Source organism: Odocoileus virginianus, chromosome 13 (assembly GCF_023699985.2).
Source record: "Odocoileus virginianus isolate 20LAN1187 ecotype Illinois chromosome 13, Ovbor_1.2, whole genome shotgun sequence".
In the NCBI taxonomy this organism is placed as follows: domain Eukaryota; kingdom Metazoa; phylum Chordata; class Mammalia; order Artiodactyla; family Cervidae; genus Odocoileus; species Odocoileus virginianus.
This window is the reverse complement of record NC_069686.1, coordinates 10,564,991-10,573,332: the sequence shown is the minus strand read 5'-3', so window position 1 is coordinate 10,573,332 and position 8,342 is coordinate 10,564,991. Positions and strand designations below refer to the sequence as shown.

General features: G+C 37.2%; 1 long non-coding RNA gene across 1 annotated transcript; it reads left to right on the top strand.

The window, feature by feature from the left end:
- Nucleotides 1–776: 776 nt before the first annotated feature.
- Nucleotides 777–6,052, top strand: LOC110124949 (uncharacterized). The gene is made up of 3 exons (XR_002309927.2): nucleotides 777–863; nucleotides 5,056–5,226; nucleotides 5,937–6,052. It is a non-coding gene; the product is annotated as an uncharacterized lncRNA (long non-coding RNA).
- Nucleotides 6,053–8,342: the final 2,290 nt, after the last annotated feature.

Below are 8,342 nucleotides of genomic sequence, written 5' to 3'. Positions count from 1 at the left end.
AGCCATCTCCTTCCTATTGAACACTAAGTTGTTTTTAGATCCTCACATAATGCTAGAGTAGGCACCTTTAAGTACTTCTGTTTTTCTTGAATTATTTCCTTATGATATATTTCTAGAAGTTTATTATGTTTGTAAGCAATTCTACCATTCAAGCTGATAACAAAATTTTCCTACCATTTGTTAAAAGTAATGCCTATTAACACACTCTAAGATGCTGTATTAAGTAGAGTTTAGTCCCCTGAATTAAAATTACTTCAAATACACATAATAAGAATGATTTCATTCTAAGAGTATTGGTGGTACTGTGGGAAATACAAGTGTTATTCATGTATAAAGTTTATTCCCAAGAATCTCACCACCTAAATTAATTTAAAAAAAATTGAAAATAAATAAACATAAAACACATGAATATGTAATGAGTCATAGAGTTATTAAATAAAGGACCATAAAAATTTAGATAAGAGAGGTTACATTTTCAACTACCAAAAGTCAGGGTTATATTTCTGAACAGGCACCATTTGAAGTGGAGTTTGCAAAGTGAATTTAGCAATATAAACATAAAATCTGTTAAGTTCACCATAGATGGAGTGAGAACTAACTCTGTGTTATAGGATGTGCAGGAGGACTTTTCACGTTGTCCCAGAAGTGTAGTAAAGACTCAAAGTGAGAGCAAGAACCTCATATTCTGAAGAAGTTCACCAACCAAACACTTCCTGCAGAGCTTTGTAGGGCCATCCGTAAACCTTCATCTCATACCACTATCTTTCTTCCTTTTCAGGCCACATACATGCAGAATAAAGGAGGGAGTTGGCTGGGAATGAGAGATAGGCTACCTTCACAGTATGCAAAGGGGTGGCTTCCAGGTGAGTCACTCTGACAAGGTGGGGGCATGTGTAAGAAAGGATGGCTTCTTGTCTCCTTTTAAATATATGCTTAGAAGAGGTCCAGATCTGCTCCTCTGACTGAACAATATAACTTTTACTAAGATAAAATTGTCACGTAATGTTGTGTAAATGTAACACAACGTTGGTTTCATACAATTATATATTCTAATATGATAACTATTATAAAATTAGCTAAAACCTATATTATGTCACATACTTATTATTTCTGTTTTGTGGTGAGAAAAAAGATCTAGTTTCTTAGCAATTTTTACATTTATCCTTTTTATTAAATAATAATTTTATTTATTTTTGATTATAATCACCATGCTGTGGATTAGATTTCCAGGACTTGTTTATCTACTAGCTGGAAATTTGACCCTTAAACAGCATTTCCTCAATCTATGTAATCTAGAAGAGAACTAAAAAGAGATGGTAGGGTGTAGAGAAGAAGTGAGAAATAGTTTGCTGTCCATGTTTGGCTGTATGAATTTCCCCTTCATCAAGAAGCTACCAGAGTAGATAGCTAACCCAAGAAGGTTGTTTATCAGGCCGGAACATCCAGGCAGTAAGAGCCTGTGGTATCAACCATGAATGACAAGAACCAAGTCAGGGGTGGGGTGAAAGAGGTTCAGCCAAAGAAGGATTTTCCGTGACAGTGAACCGTTAAGTAGCAGGACCCAACATGTGCCTAATAAGAGAACATTTTGATACCATTCACCCAGAAGACACTACTGATCAGTGAGTGTTAGCCAGAGAAACAGGAACAACTTACACACAGAATGCTGTGGCCTCATTCAGTTGAGAAACGGATTTTTGTCCTTCTTTCCATCCTCCCACACCACCCCCCTCCCCCAAGTACTAAAGAAGCTAGAAGGCAGAGGAAGGGAGGTGTATTAAGAATAGCTACACTTAACTCTCCACTCTAATACCCTTCAATCAAATGTCTAAACCATAGTTGGGGGACGAAGAGCGCTTTGAATTATATGTGAGATTTGATTTTTAAACTGGACTGAACTCTTTACAAAATAAAAGGTACAGAAATCTTTGGGTTCTGTTCATATGTCTAGAGAAAGAAAACAGTAATCTGATATAATAGCATTTTGTTTTGTTTGTTTGTTTGTTTTTAAGCAACTACACTAAGGACTTCCCTCGTAGCTCAGCTGGTAAGGAATCTGCCTACAGTGCAGGAGACACGGGTTGATTCCTAGGTTGGGAATCTCCCTGGAGAAGGAATTGGCAACCCACTCCAGTATTCTTGACTGGAGAATCCCATGGACAGAAGATCCTGGTAGGCTACTGTCCATGGGGTCACAAGAGTTGGACACAACTTCGCACTAAACCACCACCACCATGCTTTCTAAAGTCGATGTTGATTTCCCAACAAGCATGATCCTTTGATTTACTCTTTGTGAAAAGAAATATAGAATATGTCACATCTCTAGGGATAAAAATGAAGTTAAAGAGAATGAATAAAATGAACTTCAAACCACATGATGCTGATAATGAAAAAGAAGATGATGATAATAGTGATGGCAATAGCTAACTCTATTGATTATCTATTAAATGTCAAGCACCATTCTAAAAGCTTTACATACATATATCTCTTTTAATCTTTAAAACGACCAGTGGTGGTGGTTTAGTCATTAACTTGTGTCTGATTCTTGCAACCTCACTGACTGTAGCCTGCCAGGCTCCTCTGTCCATGGGATTCTCCAGGTAAGAATAATGGAGTGGGTTGCCATTTCCTTCTACAGTGGATCTTCCCAACACAGGAAGTGAATCTGAATCTCCTATATTGCAGGAGCTACGAGGGAAGCTATGAGGGAAGCCCAAAATAACCAGAGAGGACAGATATTCTCATCAGTCCCATTTTATAGGCGAGAAAAGAGAGACACAAAGAGGTTACGGGACTTGCCCAAAGACACATATCAAAGAAGTGGCAGTGTTGAAACCAGGCATTCTGACCCCATAGCCCTTGCTTTCAATAAAGTTCACCTTATTTTTATTTTTACTACTTTGCATTGAATGCTATACTTTTCCCAAAGATACACTTTAAATCCTATATCCTCCTCAAAGTCATTTTGTCAGTTTCCTATAACCAATTTCTCTGAATTTCCATGCCCCTTGATTTGCATAACACATTCTAGCATTAGGGATAATGCCATATACATTTTTGTATTCCCACTCCCTGCCTAGGCTCCCCTCTTCTTCCTGATACTACACTTGCCCCTGAATAGCATGTAACAGATCCTCCCAACCCAGGAATCGAACATTTCAGATGGATTCTTTACCATCTGAGCCACCAGGGAAGCCCTACAAAGAACATAGACAAGCTTAACTCATAGGTATTGACTGTCTTTTCTTGGTGGTGGTGGTGGTTTAGTCGCTAAGTCATGTCCGAGCTCTATGACCCCATGGACTGTAGCCTGCCAGGTTCCTCTGTCCATGGGATTCTCCAGGCAAGAATATTGGAGCAGGCTGCCATTTCCTTCTCCAGGGGATCTTCCCGACCCAGGAATCAAACCTGGGTCTCCTGCATTGCAGGCAGATTGTTTACTGACTGAGCTATCAGGGAAGACCCATTATTTTGTAGTCTGCTGTAGCAAAAATCTGACAGAAAAAAAAAAATCCTTTAATCTTCAGTAAAAAATTAACTTTTCTCACTACCGATTCTCAGTTAACAAAATTTAAATTCCATTTAAATAGTGGGTAGTGCTCTCGTTCCAACATTTAATACTTTTGTAAGTCTATTTTTTGAACTAATTTTATGCCTAATAGTCATTCTGCTTGAGTACCAATAACCCATGTCTCATGATATCCTGGCTCTGCTGAAAAGCGGCTGTCTCTAGAAGCAGTTGGCAAGTACCAAATTTATTCTGCCGCAAATTGTTTTTATAGCAGCCTGATGTTCTTCAATCTTTTCTTAAATTGAACATTGGTAAGATACAATGTAAACTGCCTTCTAGCTACATTGGATTTGCCATGCTAGCTCTCCAGACTTGGAATTAGATTGAGTATCATTTTACACAAAGGGTGTTTTAAATAGCTCCAAGTATATGCTCCATACTGCACACATAGCATATTTCCTCATTATTTTAGCAATTCTTCATTTTACTCCTTTTTAAAAACCAGACAGCAATTTGATTATTCCCTTTGGTCAGGAGGTAACCACTCATATTTTCAATGAGCACTCACGACAGGTTTTCATAGAGTATGCTTCAAGTTGCTGCTATGACAGGGATACCTGTGAGCTCATTAGAGGGTAGTTAAATCACAGAATCCAAGTATGAATCTTTAAAAGATAACTGTAATTTATGGGTGTATTTTATCAAAATAAAAATATGCTGGAGGAGGAAAACTGTTCACAGAAAAACTTTTTCTCTGAAACGCTTTTTCAAGGCAGCAATTTCCTTAGCAGAGTTTCCCAATAATCATCAGTTCCTCTCCTTAAGCTCACAGTTCAGTCTATTCAATGTTGTACTATGGCAGTGATGATTAGCTCTTAATTCTCCTCTATTTATTATATGAAATGTAGCAGTGACCTTAATGAAAGGTCAGCTAAGACAAAAATGTTAGTGCCATACTTTTAAAGATAGACTCAAGTGGAGAATTCCAAAGGTCAACATGATATTTTGAAGCGGGTCATTCAAACATATATGAAGTGTTAAAAGAATATAACTGGAATTTCTTACTAATTTGATATAGTCAAATTAAAACAATAGGATATGCACGAATGGCTAAATTTTAGAAAATATTGACAGTGGTCCGATTTTACTTTTACTTAACTCTTGTGAATCCCGTAAAGGTATAAACTTTACCCTTTCATGCAAATAGTTATATCCTATTGATAGTATAAGTTGGAAGGTAAGAAATATTGTCAATCATCTGATGTTAGTCCTAATACAAATAATGTGAACTGATTTTAAGCACTTTTTGAGAATCACATTGTCTTAGAAAATGTAGTAATTTTCTAAGCTGTTAGTTTGATTACTTGGACTGATGTAGCTGGATTGAATTAAATGGATACTTCTGAATTCTTTACATCATAGCAGCCTTAAGATGATGCAAGTCATAAATTTAATTGAATCATAAATTTTGAGAGGCTGTTATGTTCAGGGTTCTTTGTTAGGTGTGGAAATAAATATTTAGAATATCCTATTCTTATCTTCAGGGAGTATACAATCCAGTAGGAGGAATAAGGAGGAATAAGAGACCAAAAAAAGAAAAAAGAACATCAACTTTAACCTCTGACTCAATAATGAGATTATTCTCAAACAATTGGCTCTCCCATCACTGACCACTGCCAGCTAAGTGCGGTAGCCACCGCACTGCAATCTATTCTGTAAGTTTGAAACATAATTAGAAAGTTCTTCATTGTACTGAACTAAAATCTGTTTCCTTGTGGTTTCTTTCCATTGATTTTTCTTCTGGTCTTTTGAATCAAGAACAATTTAATTTGTCTTTTGCAGGATAATCTTTTAAATATGTGAAGACCATTTGTCCCCATTTGGGTTCAATTTACTTCCACAAACGTCTTTATTTTCTTCCAACTAAACCCCACTACTTTCTTCTTTAAAAATTTTATGTAATGACATTTGAAGATACTTCTGCCCTTTCCCCCATCTTGTCCCATTTATCTTTTCATTGGGAGAAAAAGCCCACATGGTTTAAAGATGGAAACTTTCATACAATGGCATGCTTTACACGAACCATGACTTGGAGGTTAGATTGCACTGAGCACAAAATGCCATAGGAAATCACAGTGCTAGAAGGCTCTATATTCTTTAAGGATTTTTCTGGTGAGTCAAATCTTCCAAAAGCTTAAAAAGTCTATCCTGTCAGTGCTCACAGTCTGGATATACGGGTGTTGCTGATGCTGAAAAAATGCCAAGCAGTGTTCTCTCTGCTGCAGACACACAAAGATTGCCCTTTCATTTTCATCTGCAGCTACCATCTAAGAATCTGTTTCGTTTCCTCACAGTCTGTTTGGCACCTTTAGTCAAAAAGTCACTCCGTCGGTGATACTCTGTGCCATATTGTTCTGTCTGCCAGGGATGCTTCCAGTTTGTTCCCAGCTCTGCCACGCCACGTGATGTTGGGCTGCAGTGTCTTGAGAAAGCTTCTCTGTTCCACCTGCTCTTCAGCTTCCATTTGGACTCCCGCTGTGGTATGTTTATTCTGTAGCCCTCATGGGGCAGAGGTATATAACCACACTGGCAGTTGTTTTAGACTGATGGCTTCAGGAGCCTCTTGGAGATCCCAGATTGTCTCATTTTAGGCTAATTTTGTCTGACTGGTGACATTAATAAGTTTCAGAGAAACTGCTATGGCATCAGGGGTACGTCAAAGACATAGCAGGCATCTTAAAGATCAGGTACAACCACTGCACAGATCCTCATTTGGGTCTCTCCCATGGGAAATGATTGTTAAATTCATTTTTTTCTTGCCAATTAGCACAGGTCTACAAATCCAGTACAGACTGCAGAATCCAGCGATAGTTTTTGACTCTCTGTTGTTCAACATAATCACAGGTCTGAGAAAATTATTTTTGTAGTTTCTTATTTTCCAGGTTTATCATAAATAACAGTACCCATAACAATGACAACAAATTCCCACTTAAAGTTATGGAATATGTTGTGCACAAGAATAGGACTTTTTTGACCAACCCATGCTTTTCTTATCCTTCTTGAAGGAATTTTCACGCATGCAACAAGTTATTCCTGTCTTTCAGGATCTTTTCAGAACAGTACATGATGGTGAGGACATAGGCTATAGGGGATCTCACAGATCTCCAGACCCACAGAGATCTGGATTCCTATCCCAGCTCTATTGCTATCTATTGCAGAGAATTTAACATCACATGTGAAACTAGGATAATACCACTGACTTCAGAGTTATGCCAAGGATTAATCACATGTAAAGTTGAGGCCGAGATGTATGCTCTCCTTGCTTTGCACTCCTAGATCAAATCATGTTGTACTTTATTAATGAGACTTTGTTCCGTGCTCCATTGAAGTCATTTGTGTATTTGCTTAGCATCCTGGAGGTAGGAACTCTCTTTGTTTCACCCTTAAATACTCAGCCATGAATGGTACAATATTTTTAGTAAATTCTCCCATGTAGAAACTAAGGCTTTGCCTAAGCTGTGAGGCTTCCATGAATGGTTTACCTCCCAGAGACAGAACTGGGCTTAGAACGAATAACTAAAAATATTAAAGTAGAAACAGAATTATTTAATTGTCATTTCCCCTCTCCAACATCTCTGTTCCTCTTCTCTTGAAAAGCAACAAAAATTTGAATCTAGAATAGGTACTGGTAAATGTTTGCCTTGTTGTTTTTCCAAAGGTGTGGCACATAGAACTAGCTCTGCCAGATGATAAATTTGAATTAGTGAAAAAAAATGTTTACATTATCAAATAAGTTTGAAAAATTTGGTTCAAGCAAGATAGAAAAGGTGTTTTGGTTATAGGACTACATGGCATTTCCAATATGCTATACAGTATTTATAAACACAATTAATGGGGAAGAGAAAAAAATGAGTTTTCAAAATAGAACTAACCCTGGATATTTTTTAGAACTTTTCATTATATAGCTAACTGCTAGAACCACTTTTAGGGGCATCATTATTAAGTAGCTGACTTATTTGGGTATTTTACAATAAAAAGCTTTCTTCTCTTTTTATAGATATGGCTATCTCTTTATAGAGTAGGCCTGTTTTCTTACAACTTGGAAACCAGATGAAACAGCAGTCTAGATTCTCTGAAGCTCAGATCTTGATGCAGTATTCTTATAGCATCTCTCTAGGGGTCCTATGAGCTATCAGAAAGGATATTTATTCATGAAAGGGAGTGAGACATCAGGGGCTGTTAATTAGTTGGGGGTCATCTCTCTGAGAACCTAAGAAAAGCTATGGACACTTCCACTTAAAAAAATGGAAAATAATGTATTTCATGTATAATTAGAGGTGTTCACAAGAAGTATATAACTAAAATCCTTATAATTTCAAAGACCCCATGCTAAGAATCTGAGAAGAGTGTATCACCTCTCCTCATTGATAATGCTTCTAGTGGGAATACAGAGTCATTTTCCATTCAAGAGAAGAATAATTTCTAAATTACTGAACCGAGACAATCTTGGAAGAGATGAAGAAAGACTAAGTCTTTAGATTCTCTAGTGGGTCTACCCAAGAAAAAAGTCACCTGCTTTTCAATCATCTTGTAAAAAGAAACAAAAGGTAACTGGAGATGAGCTCAACTCATACATTGAGGGTATTTGTTCATACCCTGCTTCCAGCCTTGGTTCTTGAAATAGGTATCTATTTAGTGGATTGCTTCCTGTTCAGTATCAATTTCCCCTTTATCTTCTGATCATAACATCCTGCCTTTCCCTTTGAGGATTCAGTCTTCTTTAACTCAATTCATGTGATTCAAGTATGGCTGAAATCCATCTCAGCTCCAG